This window comes from Bombina bombina, chromosome 2 (assembly GCF_027579735.1).
Source record: "Bombina bombina isolate aBomBom1 chromosome 2, aBomBom1.pri, whole genome shotgun sequence".
Lineage (NCBI taxonomy): Eukaryota > Metazoa > Chordata > Amphibia > Anura > Bombinatoridae > Bombina > Bombina bombina.
In genome coordinates, this window is record NC_069500.1 from 604,938,628 (window position 1) to 604,955,065 (window position 16,438).

At 41.4% G+C, this 16,438-nt stretch overlaps 1 protein-coding gene across 3 annotated transcripts in view; it reads right to left on the minus strand.

The window, feature by feature from the left end:
• Positions 1–16,438, minus strand: part of PIP5K1B (phosphatidylinositol-4-phosphate 5-kinase type 1 beta) — a 387,289-nt gene that overhangs the window by 144,491 nt on the left and 226,360 nt on the right. The window lies entirely within an intron of this gene.

The following is a 16,438-nucleotide window of genomic DNA, read 5'->3' on the forward strand; positions in this document are numbered from 1 at the left end:
TGGTTGATGTAAGCTACAGTCGTGATGTTGTCCGACTGAAACCTGATGAACCCCCGAGTTGTTAACTGAGGCCAAGCCAGAAGGGCATTGAGAACTGCTCTCAATTCCAGAATGTTTATTGGAAGGAGACTCTCCTCCTGAGTCCATGATCCCTGAGCCTTCAGGGAATTCCAGACAGCGCCCCAACCTAGTAGGCTGGCGTCTGTTGTTACAATTGTCCAATCTGGTCTGCTGAATGGCATCCCCCTGGACAGATGTGGCCGAGAAAGCCACCATAGAAGAGAATTTCTGGTCTCTTGATCCAGATTCAGAGTAGGGGACAAATCTGAGTAATCCCCATTCCACTGACTTAGCATGCATAATTGCAGCGGTCTGAGATGTAGGCGTGCAAAGGGTACTATGTCCATTGCCGCCACCATTAAGCCGATTACCTCCATGCATTGAGCCACTGACGGGTGTTGAATGGAATGAAGGACACGGCAAGCATTTTGAAGCTTTGTTAACCTGTCTTCTGTCAGGTAAATCTTCATTTCTACAGAGTCTATAAGAGTCCCCAAGAAGGGAACCCTTGTGAGTGGTAAGAGAGAACTCTTCTCTACATTCACCTTCCACCCATGCGACCTTAGAAATGCCAGTACTAACTCTGTATGAGACCTGGCAGTTTGAAAGCTTGACGCTTGTATCAGAATGTCGTCTAGGTACGGAGCCACCGAAATTCCTCGCGGCCTTAGCACCGCCAGAAGAGAGCCCAGAACCTTTGTGAAGATTCTTGGAGCCGTAGCCAACCCGAATGGAAGAGCTACAAACTGGTAATGCCTGTCTAGGAAGGCAAACCTTAAATACCGGTAATGATCTTTGTGAATCGGTATATGAAGGTATGCATCCTTTAAATCCACTGTGGTCATGTACTGACCCTTTTGGATCATGGGTAAGATTGTCCGAATAGTTTCCATTTTGAACGATGGAACTCTTAGGAATTTGTTTAGGATCTTTAAATCCAAGATTGGTCTGAAGGTTCCTTCTTTCTTGGGAACCACAAACAGATTTGAGTAAAACCCTTGTCCGTGTTCCGACCGCGGAACCGGATGGATCACTCCCATTAGTAAAAGATCTTGTACACAGCGTAGAAACGCCTTTTTCTTTATCTGGTTTGCTGACAACCTTGAAAGATGAAATCTCCCTTTTGGGGGAGAGGCTTTGAAGTCCAGAAGATATCCCTGAGATATGATCTCTAACGCCCAGGGATCCTGGACATCTCTTGCCCAAGCCTGGGCGAAGAGAGAGAGTCTGCCCCCCACTAGATCCGTTCCCGGATCGGGGGCCCTCACTTCATGCTGTCTTAGGGGCAGCAGCAGGTTTTCTGGCCTGCTTGCCCTTGTTCCAGGACTGGTTAGGTTTCCAGCCTTGTCTGTATCGAGCAACAGCTCCTTCCTGTTTTGGTGCAGAGGAAGTTGACGCTGCTCCTGCCTTGAAGTTACGAAAGGCACGAAAATTAGACTGTCTAGCCCTAGGTTTGGCTCTATCTTGAGGCAGGGCATGGCCTTTACCTCCTGTAATGTCAGCGATAATTTCCTTCAAACCGGGCCCGAATAAGGTCTGCCCTTTGAAAGGTATGTTAAGTAATTTAGATTTAGAAGTAACATCAGCTGACCAGGATTTTAGCCACAGCGCTCTGCGTGCCTGAATGCCTGAATGGGGAATCCGGAATTCTTAGCCGTAAGTTTAGTTAAGTGTACTACGGCATCAGAAATAAAAGAATTAGCTAGCTTAAGGGTTTCAAGGGTCTCTTCCAGAGACTCAAACCAAAATGCAGCTGCAGCCGTGACAGGCGCAATGCATGCAAGGGGTTGCAATATAAAACCTTGTTGAACAAACATTTTCTTAAGGTAACCTTCTAATTTTTGGATCTGAAAAGGCGCAGCTATCCTCCACCGGGATAGTGGTACGCTTAGCTAAAGTAGAAACTGCTCCCTCCACCTTAGGGACCGTTTGCCATAAGTCCCGTGTGGTGGTGTCTATTGGAAACATCTTTCTGAATATAGGAGGGGGTGAGAAAGGCACACCGGGTCTATCCCACTCCTTAGTAACAATTTCAGTAAGTCTCTTAGGTATTGGAAAAACGTCAGTACTCGACGGTACCGCAAAATATTTATCCAACCTACACATTTTCTCTGGTATTGCAACTGTGTTACAATCATTCAGAGCCGCTAAGACCTCCCCTAGTAATACACGGAGGTTTTCCAGCTTAAACTTAAAATTTGAAATGTCTGAATCCAGTTTATTTGGATCAGATCCGTCACCTGCAGAATGAAGCTCTCCGTCCTCATGTTCTGCAAATTGTGACGCAGTATCTGACATGGCCCTAATATTGTCAGCGCACTCTGTTCTCACCCCAGAGTGATCTCGCTTACCTCTAAGTTCTGGTAATTTAGACAAAACTTCAGTCATAACATTAGCCATGTCCTGTAGTGTGATTTGTAATGGCCGCCCTGAAGTACTCGGCGTTACAATATCACGCACCTCCCGAGCGGGAGATGCAGGTACTGACACGTGAGGCAAGTTAGTCGGCATAACTTCCCCCTCGTTGTTTGGTGAATGATGTTCAATTTGTACAGAATGACTTTTATTCAAAGTAGCATCAATGCAATTAGTACATAAATTTCTATTGGGCTCCACCTTGGCTTTTGCACATATAGCACAGAGATATTCCTCTGAGTCAGACATGTTTTAACAAACTAGGAATTAAACTAGCAAGCTTGGAAATACTTTTCACTCAAATTACAAGTAATATGAAAAACGCACTGTGCCTTTAAGAAGCACAGAAAAAAATTATGACAGTTTAATAATAAGAAACCGGAAAAATTATAACAATCAGCTTTTTCCCAGTAAAAGCATAAATTTAGCAAAGGATTGCCCCCATTAGCAATGGATAAATAACCCTTAATAGCAGAGAAACAAATGTACAAAAAATAAACGTTTTTTTTTTTTTTTTCATCACAGTCAAAGCACAATCTCACAGTTCTGCTGTGAGTGATTACCTCCCTCAAAATAATTTTTGAAGACCCTTGAGCTCTGTAGAGACGATCCGGATCATGCAGGAAGAGAAAAAGACTTTTGACTGAATTTCTGATGCGTAGCAAAAGCGCCAAAATAGGCCCCTCCCCCTCACCCACAGCAGTGAGGGAAGCTCAGTAAACTGTCTCAAATTAAAATAAACGACAGCCAAGTGGAAAAAACATAATTTATGCTTACCTGATAAATTCCTTTCTTATGTAGTGTGATCAGTCCACGGGTCATCATTACTTCTGGGATATTACTCCTCCCCAACAGGAAGTGCAAGAGGATTCACCCAGCAGAGCTGCATATAGCTCCTCCCCCCTACGTCACTCCCAGTCATTCGACCAAGGACCAACGAGAAAGGAAAAGCCAAGGGTGAAGTGGTGACTGGAGTATAAATTAAAAAATATTTACCTGCCTTAAAAACAGGGCGGGCCGTGGACTGATCACACTACAGAAGAAAGGAATTTATCAGGTAAGCATAAATTATGTTTTCTTCTGTTAAGTGTGATCAGTCCACGGGTCATCATTACTTCTGGGATACCAATACCAAAGCAAAAGTACACGGATGACGGGAGGGATAGGCAGGCTCTTTATACAGAAGGAACCACTGCCTGAAGAACCTTTCTCCCAAAAATAGCCTCCGATGAAGCAAAAGTGTCAAATTTGTAAAATTTGGAAAAAGTATGAAGCGAAGACCAAGTTGCAGCCTTGCAAATCTGTTCAACAGAGGCCTCATTCTTGAAGGCCCAAGTGGAAGCCACAGCTCTAGTAGAATGAGCTGTAATTCTTTCAGGAGGCTGCTGTCCAGCAGTCTCATAAGCTAAACGAATTATGCTACGAAGCCAAAAAGAAAGAGAGGTAGCGGAAGCTTTTTGACCTCTCCTCTGCCCAGAGTAAATGACAAACAGAGAAGACGTTTGTCGAAATTCCTTAGTTGCCTGTAAGTAAAATTTTAGAGCACGGACTACATCCAGGTTGTGCAGTAGACGTTCCTTCTTTGAAGAAGGATTTGGGCATAAAGAAGGAACAACAATCTCTTGATTGATATTCCTGTTAGTAACTACCTTAGGTAAGAACCCAGGTTTAGTACGCAGGACTACCTTATCCGAATGAAAAATCAAATAAGGAGAATCACAATGTAAGGCTGATAATTCAGAGACTCTTCGAGCCGAGGAAATAGCCATTAAAAATAGAACTTTCCAAGATAACAACTTTATATCAATGGAATGAAGGGGTTCAAACGGAACGCCCTGTAAAACATTAAGAACAAGGTTTAAACTCCATGGTGGAGCAACAGTTTTAAACACAGGCTTAATTCTGGCCAAAGCCTGACAAAAAGCCTGGACGTCAGGAACTTCTGACAGACGTTTGTGTAACAGAATGGACAGAGCTGAGATCTGTCCCTTTAATGAACTAGCAGATAAACCCTTTTCTAAACCTTCTTGTAGAAAAGACAATATCCTAGGAATCCTAACCTTACTCCAAGAGTAACCTTTGGATTCACACCAATATAGGTATTTACGCCATATCTTATGGTAAATCTTTCTGGTAACAGGTTTCCTAGCCTGTATTAAGGTATCAATAACTGACTCAGAAAATCCACGTCTTGATAAAATCAAGCGTTCAATTTCCAAGCAGTCAGCTTCAGAGAAGTTAGATTTTGATGTTTGAAGGGACCCTGTATCAGAAGGTCCTGTTTCAGAGGTAGAGACCAAGGTGGACAGGATGACATGTCCACCAGGTCTGCATACCAAGTCCTGCGTGGCCACGCAGGTGCTATTAGAATCACTGATGCTCTCTCTTGTTTGATTCTGGCAATCAATCGAGGAAGCAACGGGAAGGGTGGAAACACGTAAGCCATCCTGAAGTCCCAAGGTGCTGTCAGAGCATCTATCAGGACTGCTCCTGGATCCCTGGATCTGGACCCGTAACGAGGAAGCTTGGCGTTCTGTCGAGACGCCATGAGATCTATCTCTGGTTTGCCCCAACGTCGAAGTATTTGGGCAAAGACCTCCGGATGAAGTTCCCACTCCCCCGGATGAAAAGTCTGACGACTTAAGAAATGATCTTTGTGAATCGGTATGTGAAGGTAAGCATCTTTTAAATCTACAGTGGTCATGTATTGACCCTCTTGGATCATAGGTAAAATTGTCCGAATAGTCTCCATCTTGAACGATGGAACTCTTAGGAATTTGTTTAGGATCTTTAAGTCCAGGATTGGTCTGAAAGTTCCCTCTTTTTTGGGAACCACAAACAGATTTGAGTAAAACCCCTGTCCCTGTTCCGATCGTGGAACAGGGATGGATTACTCCCATTAACAAGAGCTCTTGTACGCAGCGTAGAAACGCCTCTTTCTTTGTCTGGATTGTTGACAATCTTGACAGATGAAATCTCTCTCTTGGAGGAGAGTATTTGAAGTCCAGAAGGTATCCCTGAGATATTATCTCTAGCGCCCAGGGATCCTGAACATCTCTTGCCCAAGCCTGGGCGAAGAGAGAAAGTCTGCCCCCCACTAGATCCGATCCCGGATCGGGGGCCCTCAATTCATGCTGTTTTAGGGGCAGCAGCAGGTTTCCTAGTCTGCTTGCCCTTGTTCCAGGACTGGTTAGGTTTCCAGCCTTGTCTGTAGCGAGCAACAGCTCCTTCCTGTTTTGGTGCAGAGGAAGTTGATGCTGCTCCTGCTTTGAAATTACGAAAGGAACGAAAATTAGACTGTCTAGTCTTGGCTTTGGCTTTGTCCTGAGGCAGGGCATGGCCTTTACCTCCTGTAATGTCAGCGATAATCTCTTTCAACCCGGGCCCGAATAAGGTCTGCCCTTTGAAAGGTATATTAAGCAATTTAGACTTAGAAGTAACATCAGCTGACCAGGATTTTAGCCACAGCGCCCTGCGTGCCTGAATGGCGAATCCTGAATTCTTCGCCGTAAGTTTAGTAAGATGTACTACGGCCTCCGAAATGAATGAATTAGCTAGTTTAAGGACTCTAAGCCTGTCCGTAATGTCGTCCAGAGTAGCTGAACCAATGTTCTCTTCCAGAGACTCAATCCAGAATGCCGCTGCAGCCGTGATCGGCGCAATGCATGCAAGGGGTTGCAATATAAAACCTTGTTGAACAAACATTTTCTTAAGGTAACCCTCTAACTTTTTATCCATTGGATCTGAAAAAGCACAGCTATCCTCCACCGGGATAGTGGTACGCTTAGCTAAGGTAGAAACTGCTCCCTCCACCTTAGGGACCGTTTGCCATAAGTCCCTTGTGGTGGCGTCTATTGGAAACATTTTTCTAAATATCGGAGGGGGTGAGAACGGCACACCGGGTCTATCCCACTCCTTAGTAACAATTTCAGTAAGTCTCTTAGGTATAGGAAAAACCTCAGTACTCGTCGGTACCGCAAAATATTTATCCAACCTACACATTTTCTCTGGTATTGCAACTGTGTTACAATCATTCAGAGCCGCTAACACCTCCCCTAGTAATACACGGAGGTTTTCCAGTTTAAATTTAAAATTTGAAATATCTGAATCCAGTCTGTTTGGATCAGAACCGTCACCCACAGAATGAAGTTCTCCGTCCTCATGTTCTGCCACCTGTGACGCAGTGTCTGACATGGCCCTAATATTATCAGCGCACTCTGTTCTCACCCCAGAGTGATCACGCTTACCTCTTAGTTCTGGTAATTTAGCAAAAACCTCAGTCATAACAGTAGCCATATCCTGTAATGTGATTTGTAATGGCCGCCCAGATGTACTCGGCGCTACAATATCACGCACCTCCCTCTGAGCGGGAGATGTAGGTACTGACACGTGAGGCGAGTTAGTCGGCATAACTCTCCCCTCGTTGTTTGGTGAAATTTGTTCAATTTGTACAGATTGACTTTTATTTAAAGTAGCATCAATACAGTTAGTACATAAATTTCTATTGGGCTCCACTTTGGCATTGCAACAAATGACACAGGTATCATCCTCTGAATCAGACATGTTTAACACACTAGCAAATAAACTTGCAACTTGGAAATACAATTCAATTAGAATAATATTAAAACGTACTGTGCCTTTAAGAAGCACAGAAGATCTATGACAGTTGAAAATTAATAAATTGAAACAGTTATAGCCTCAATCCTTGTAAACAACACAACTTTAGCAAAGGTTTAATCCCATTAGCAAAGATAACAAATTCTGAAAGCAGGAAACAAATTACAGAATAAACGTTTTTTATCTCAGTCAAACTATAATTCTCACAGCTCTGCTGAGAGAAATTACCTCCCTCAAAATAAGTTTTGAAGACCCCTGAGCTCTGTAGAGATGAACCGGATCATGCAGGGAATACAATGAGTTGCTGACTGAAATATTTGATGCATAGTAAAAGCGCCAAAAAACGGCCCCTCCCCCTCACACACAGCAGTGAGGGAGAACAGAAACTGTCAGAAAAACAGATTAAGCAACTGCCAAGTGGAAAAATAGTGCCCAAACATTTATTCACACAGTACCTCAGCAAATGAAAACGATTTTACATTCCAGCAAAAACGTTAAACATAATCTCTAGTTATTAAACAGCTTTATGTATTTCTTACAGTGTAATTCTAGTGAAGTACCATTCCCCAGAATACTGAAGTGTAAAGTATACATACATGACATTATATCGGTATGGCAGGATTTTCTCATCAATTCCATTGTCAGAAAATAAAAACTGCTACATACCTCTATGCAGATTCATCTGCCCGCTGTCCCCTGATCTGAAGTTTACCTCACTCCTCAGATGGCCGAGAACAGCAATATGATCTTAACTACTCCGGCTAAAATCATAGCAAAACTCTGGTAGATTCTTCTTCAAACTCTGCCAGAGAGGTAATAACACACTCCGGTGCTATTTTAAAATAACAAACTTTTGATTGAAGATATAAAACTAAGTATAATCACCATAGTCCTCTCACACATCCTATCTAGTCGTTGGGTGCAAGAGAATGACTGGGAGTGACGTAGGGGGGAGGAGCTATATGCAGCTCTGCTGGGTGAATCCTCTTGCACTTCCTGTTGGGGAGGAGTAATATCCCAGAAGTAATGATGACCCGTGGACTGATCACACTTAACAGAAGAAACAGTGCCCAAAAACAATTTTTTCACCCAGTACCTCAGATATTTAAACAATTTAGCATGCCAGCAAAAACGTTTAAAATTAAATATCATGAAATGTCATTAAACAGCCTGTTGCTAGACGTTCCCACTGCAAGTAAGGCTAAAGATTATATGCATATAGTATTACCCAGAGAAGTGCCATTCCCCAGAATACTGAAGTGTACACATATATACATAAACAGCCTGATACCAGTTGCTACTACTGCATTTAAGGCTGAACTTACATTATATTGGTATTGGCAGTATTTTCTTAGTCAATTCCATTCCTCAGAAAATAATATACTGCAACATACCTCTTTGCAGGTGAACCTGCCCGCTGTCCCCTGATCTGAAGTTTACCTCACTCCTCAGAATGGCTGAGAACAGCAAAATGAATTTTAGCTACGCCGGCTAAAATCATCCAAAAACTCAGGTAGATTCTTCTTCAAATTCTACCTGAGAAGGAACAACACACTCCGGTGCTGTTTTAAAATAACAAACTTTTGATTGAAGATATAAAAACTAAGTATAATCACCACAGTCCTCTCACACATCCTATCTATTAGTTGGGTGCAAGAGAATGACTGGGTGTGACGTAGAGGGGAGGAGCTATATAGCAGCTCTGCTTGGGTGATCCTCTTGCACTTCCTGTTGGGGAAGAGTTAATATCCCAGAAGTAATGATGACCCGTGGACTGACCACACTTAACAGGAGAAATAAACCTACTCAAGGGACCAAGGCATCAGCTGCACATTTGTTCTTCAAACCTGCGAAAGGGGAAAAAGTACTAGATTCTGTGAATATGGTGATAGAAGAAGATAATGACTCTGAAACAGACTCACAGTTTACAGAAGAAGATGCTATCCCTGCTACGAGAGCAGATCTCAAAGCTCTAGTATCCAAGCAAGATATCAATCAAAACTTTGACAAGCTCTGGGAGAAAATAGACACCTTTCAAAATACAGTTACCAGCAGTCTGAAGGACATAAAACAAGATATTACAGAATTAGGCTCAAGGGTGGCTACCTTAGAAGAGAATGAGAACTCTACGGCTGAAGAGCTAGCTAACTTAACACAAAAGCTCTCCTCACAGCAACAGGAAGTCATAGACATGCAAGACAAACTTGAAGATCTCGAAAACAGGAGTCGCAGATGTAATTTGCGTTTAAAGGGCATTCCAGAAGCTGTCTTAACGGAAGAATTGCCGGTCTATCTCCACCAATTATTTCAAGCTATCACTGGTGAAGTGGGAGACGAGAAATTTCAACTGGAAAGGGCTCACAGAGCACTAAGGGCTAAGCCAAAAGAAGATGCACCTCCCAGAGATGTTATTGTGAAATTCCTTAGATTTCCAGAAAAAGAAGACATTCTCTCAGCAGCCCGAAAACACCCCACCTTCAAGTTCCAGGGCATGGTAATTCAATTTTATCAAGATCTCTGTATTCGGACTCTCTAAAGAAGAAGCTATCTAAGGCCTCTGACTGCACTCCTAAGAAAACACCAAATTAGATATCGCTGGGGCTTCCCTTTTAGCCTGTTTATTCTACACAACGGCAGAACTCTAAATCTAAAAGAATTGTCAGAGATTCCTGATATATGCCGGAAGCTACAACTAGAGCCCCCAGACATGCCACAGATGAAGACAGGAGAAGATCCATCCCAGGGACAGTTGAGCTCAGCTCAACCACAGAGACAAAAGTGGTCCAGAGTTCCAAAAAGAAAGACCAAACCTTGACATTCTCTATCAGTAGTTGGTTTAAGTAGTAAAATGTACTCAGTCTTTCTCTATACCCAGTAGTATTGTGATACACAGAGGTGGGGAAACATGGGAAGCCATAGGTTCAGAGACTAGGAAGCTATGAAAAAGAGGAATGTAGCAAATAATGTTCAGTTAATAACAATGGTTATATTGCTCAATGCCAAAGGAAGAGAAGGAGGGAGAGAAAAACTTTTTTCTCCTTTTTAATTTTTTTTTGCTTTGTTGTTCTTTTCTCCCTTTTCTTAAAGAAGTTATAGTATAAGCACATACAGTTATAGCACTATGGGATTTTACTTTTAGACCATAGTCTATTTTTTCAATAGGGGGGAGGGGTGGAAGTAAAATTTTTTTCCTTTCTTATTTTTTGTATGTTTTCTCAGCATAATATAAATAGGTATTTTTTCCTTATGCTTAATATCATTGTTGAGATATTACTCGATTTGTTCATTAATGTAAATGTTTCTGTTTTTGTTTCTATTTATGTTCTGTCACGTCATCTACTCGACCAATTTGACCCAGATACCAACAGAAGCTAAACTATCAATATGTAAAGGCAGATATGCCGAATGAAGAGATAGCGGATCCGGAGGGGGCTCTCCACCCACACAACAGTGAGTAATGGCTAACAGTTTAAGACTAATTTCACATAACGTTAGGGGCCTAAATACAGACCTTAAACGTAGGACGGCACTAAGCCAATACACTAAATTAAAAGCGAATATCATATTCCTGCAAGAGACGCACTTCACTAGGGAAGTAATACCAAAATACTGGTCTAGAGGATATGCTCAACACTTCCACTCTATAACGGAAAAAAAAAAGAGGGGGGTATCAATATTAATACATCAATCGGTAGGGTTTGTGATAGAAGAAACAATTAGGGATCCGGAGGGTGGGTTTCTGATACTTCAGGGGAGACTGCATGACAAACAAATAGTCTTGTGCAATGTCTATACACCAAATAAATCACAAGCAGTTTTTTTCACCCGTTTATCTTACTTATTAACTCAATGGTCACACTCCAGAATAATCCTGGGAGGGGACTTCAATGTTTCAATGTACGCACACCAAAGTAAAAATAGACTCCCATTAACTCAAAAACAAGAAAGACACAACTCCACAATTAAAAAAATAAAAGAAATCTTCCTTGAACACAATGTTCTAGACTCTTGGGATACCCTATACGGGAAAACCAATGATTATACATACTACTCATGCGCACACAGGTCTTATTCAAAATTGGATTACATTTATGTAAGCCAAACTCTAATTCCTGACCGTTCCTCGGCTAAGATCCATGCATATGCATGGTCAGACCACTCCATAGTTCAAATAGATATTAAAAAGATTTTCCAAACCAGTACAACTAGATCCTGGACTTATGATCCATACGTCCTAAAAGCTACTAAGGCACGTGAATCCATCTCTAAAGCTTTAACAGAATACTGGGACTTCAATGTAGGGACGACCTCTAATCCGATTAATATTTGGGCGGCACATAAGCCTTATATTAGGGGTTTACTCATTAAAGAGAAAGCAGCATTCACCAGAGTCAATAGACTCCAAACAGACACCTTGCAAAAACAAATAGACACTCTTTCCAGGTTACATCAGCAAAATTTATCAACAACAACATATACACAACTACAGGCTAAAAGACAAGAACTAGCAACAGTAATGAACGAAACCTCTATAAGATCTGCCCATAGACTAAAATCACAATATTTTTTATATTCTAATAAACCGGATAGGTATCTGGCCCACAAATTGAGGGAAAAGACCAAATCTTTCACTATCCCGTTTTTACAGAAAAGCGATGGATCCTGTACCTCACACCCCCAAGAGATCGCTGATAGCTTTGCCCAATATTATGCTAAGTTATATGATGGTAAAAAAACAATACCAAACGCTCAAACGCATCAGCTTCTGACAAAGTTTTTAGACTAAGCCAAACTCACTCCCCTAGATAAAGCTAAACGCTGAGGTTACGACCAGGGAGTTTCTTAATGCCATTAAAGAACTCAAGCCAGGTAAAGCGGCGGGTCCAGACGGCTTTCCAGGCGAATACTACCAATTATATAGATCAGTGTTAATCCCACATGTAGTTTCATTATGTAACGATATTTTACAAGGTAAAGAAATCCCTAAAGAAATTTTACAAGCCAAAATACTAGTTATACCAAAACCAGGAAGAAACCCAAAGCTCTGTCAAAATTACCGGCCCATTTCGCTAATAAATCAGGATATCAAAATTTTTACCAAAATACTAGCAAACAGACTTAAAGTGCAATTGCCATCTCTGATCCACCCTGATCAGGTAGGCTTTATTCAAGATAGAGAAGCCCCAGATAATACGAGGCGCACAATCTCCCTGATTGACTACCTCAGCAAAACGAGAACGCCTTCTCTGGTCCTCTCGCTGGATGCAGAGAAGGCGTTTGACAGAATTGACTGGCATTTCATGTTGGAGGTTCTGGATAGATTAGGTTTCCACGGAGAGTTTGTGCAGGCCATTAAAAGCATCTACTCAAATCCAACAGCTAATGTTAGAGCAGCAGGCTACCAATCAAAATCTATAGAAATCCTGAACGGTACACGGCAGGGATGTCCACTCTCACCACTTCTGTTTGCGATTTGTATAGAGCCATTAGCAGCAATAATTCGACCTTCCCCAGATATACATGGAGTGGTACTCAAAGGCCATGAATTTAAAGTGTCTTTATTCGCAGATGATGTGCTTCTCACATTAACCAAGCCACTGCTGTCTCTACCCAACTTGTATCAGAGACTACAAGAATTTTCCGATGTATCGGGCTATAAAGTAAATTTAGAAAAATGTGAAGCGGTCCCTATTGCTCTTCCTGACTACACTAAAAAGCTTATAGAAGCCAACTTTGAATTTTCATGGGCCACCACAGCGATTAAGTATTTAGGGATTAAAGTATCAAGTAACACTGCAGATCTTTATAGACTAAATTATACCCCCTATACGCATCGATTAGAAAAAACATAAATAAATGGAAAAAAGGAGGTTTCTCCTGGTATGGTCGACTATCGGCAATTAAAATGAATATTCTCCCCAGAATACTATATCTCTTTAGAGCCCTACCCGTTAGGGTTCCCCTGACTGATTTAAAAAAAAATACAAATGGACCTGATAGGCTTTCTAAGAGGTTCTAAAAAGGCCAGAATCCCTTCTCAGGTTCTCCAACAACATAGACAACTGGGGGGGGGGGGGGGGGAGTACCAAATTTAATCCAATATTATCAAGCGGCTAGGTTAGCACAAACCACCCTGATGAGTAAGAATCCGGAGGACTTGGTGTGGGTGAGGGTGGAGACATTGATGGCAGATTATAGAAACCCGGAAGACATATTATGGGGACAGCTGACGCAGCCTCTTAGAGGCACTTATACCTCAAGACTTACGATAGAGATGATGCAGATGTGGACCTCGTTGTCCAGATCTTTACATTTAATGCCTATAGATTCGGTGGTTAGACCATTGTGGACCCTTTTAAATGCAGATTTCCATATGCAAATAGGGAAATGGGAAAATAAAGGGCTATATAGAGTAGCAGACTTTCTATATAATAATAAGGTAGCCACATTCCAACAAATTCAAGAAAAAATTAAACCTGAAAAGTTGCAGTGGTTCTTATATCTACAAGTGGCATCTGTTGTCACCAAATTTAGGACAATTAATTTGGTCACTAGACTGACAACCCTAGAACACTTTTGCAACACATCACAGCAAACTAAAAAACTAATCTCTGTGATATATTTAACATTACAGAAGGCCAGAATCACCTCCAAGACCTCTTTGATGGAGAAATGGGAAGAGGAACTAAATATAGCTCACACTATAGAAGACTGGGAAACAATTTTATACACATCTAGTAAAGGGCTTACTAGCGCAGATTTTAGAGAAAACAGTATTAAAACATCCTTTAGATGGTATCTTACCCCTGTCATTACATCACATTATAATCTAAACAGCAACAAATTTTGTTACAGAGGGTGTGCTGTAACGGGGACATATGTGGTGGGATTGCCCACAAGTCAAACAAGTGTGGAATGGACTATCTGAGCTGCTAAGCGAGGTACTGTCTGAAAACATTTCCCTGTCGGCTTCACAAGCTTTATTAAATGACAGGTTCACACAGTTTAATGCAGCTACTAATACGTTTATTCGAATCTTATGCACAGCTACCAGAATATGCGTAGCAAGACATTGGAAAACAGGGGTACCCTCATGGGGGGAGGTCAGGGATAAAATTCAACTTACATACAGAATGTCTGAGACGATAGCCTTCATGCAGACTACACATGACCAATTTCTAAAGATATGGAACTATTGGATCTTGTCAGGCCACTAGCAGAGAAAGAAAATAGGGAAGATCAAACTAATTATGGGACAGGTAATTAGTAGAAAAGAATCACAATCTGACATTTGAGGCTAATGATAGCAGGGATATTGAAATGATCTACAAACAGCTGGTGGAGGGCCCCTCTCCTGGATCCATTGATAGAGGAGGGACGTGACAGACAGGTTGGTTGAAGTTTTAAGGTAAAGTTGTTTTTTTGTTAATGGGAGGTTTGAGGGGAGGGAATAAAACATGCACAAAATAAAATTCGGGGTGGGATGGGGAGGAAGGGAAAAATGATCTTGTATGTTTCTTTTTGCTGTTTCCTTCGTCCTGGTCCCTAAACTCTGGTTGTGTTTTCTGTTAAGAGATATTGTTAGTCGCACAAAACGTATTGAAATAGTAAGGTTTGTATCTATAAGTGAATTGAATTTTATATACTATCTCCACAACAGGACATTAAATATGGGACATTCGACCTATATCAGAGGTCATGGGAGGAGATATGTTACACACTAAGGGAAAATGTGACCTGTAATTTTATATTTCATATTTTGTGTGACAATAAAAACCGTTTCAACTAAAGAGACATGAAACCCAAAATGTTTCTTTCATTAGACCGATAGAACATACAATTTGAAAAAAAAATCTTACTTCTATTATCAAAGTTGCTTCATTCTCATGTTATTCTTTGTTGAGATACCTAGGTAGGTAGCTTGCACATGCCTGAAGCACTACATGACAGGAAATAGTGCTCCCATCTAGTGCCCTTGCTAATGTATAACATGGTTGCAAAACTATAGTACTGCAGACACGTACACACTCCTGAGCTTACATCCCTGCTCAAATTGTATGTTCTTTCTGAATTATGAAAGAAAAATTTGGGGTTTATGTCCCATTAAAATGTTAATCAAGCAAACGGGAAAAAATGTGCATTGATTATTTATTTTTCCTATTACTGCTAGAATGTAGAGTGGCAACTTGTCTGGAGATTTGGAGAGTGTAGACATTTGTACATAGCTGCCTTTCATTAGATCATTTTATTTTTCCAACTTGAAGGTCCCTTTCAACGTGTAAAGCAGCTACAACATAAACAAACAATATCCTAATTAGTGATTCTTCCACCACCCCTGTACCATTGGCTTACTTTTTATGAGCACTGTACCACCCCTGTACCACTGGATTACTTTTTATGAGCACTGTACCACCTCTGTAACATTGGCTTACTATTTATGAGCACTGTACCACCCCTGTACCACTGGCTTGCTATTTATGAGCACTGTACCACCCCTGTACCATTGGCTTACTTTTTATGAGCACTGTACCACCCCTGTACCATTGGCTTACTATTTATGAGCACTGTACCACCCCTGTACTTTTTATGAGCACTGTACCATCCCTGTACCATTGGCTTACTTTTTATGAGCACTGTACCACCCCTGTACCATTGGCTTACTATTTATGAGCACTGTACCACCCCTGTACCATTGGCTTACTTTTTATGAGCACTGTACCACCCCTGTACCATTGGCTTACTATTTATGAGCACTGTACCACCCCTGTACCATTGGCTTACTTTTTATGAGCACTGTACCACCCCTGTACCATTGGCTTACTTTTTATGAGCACTGTACCACCCCTGTACCATTGGCTTACTTTTTATGAGCATGGTACCACCCGTGTACCATTGGCTTACTTTTTATGAGCACTCTACCATTGGCTTACTTTCTATGAGCACTGTACCACCCATGTACCATTGGCTTACTATTTATGAGCACTGTGCCATTGGCTTACTCTTTATAAGCACTGTACCATCCCTGTACCATTGGCTTACTTTTTATGAGCACTGTACCACCCCTGTACCATTGGCTTACTTTTTATGAGCACTGTACCACCCCTGTACCATTGGCTTACTTTTAATGAGCTGACTATGAGCACTGGTGTACCCAATGCCTATCCAGTTAAGTTACAGAAATATGCTGCTGATGGCAAGCATGGCTTGTAATGGCAGCTAATGTGAATACTTTCTATTATGAAAAGATTTCAAAGCAGCTACTATATACTGTATATATATATATATATATATATAGCACACACACAAACTATATACTGTATATATTTATATATATATATATATATAT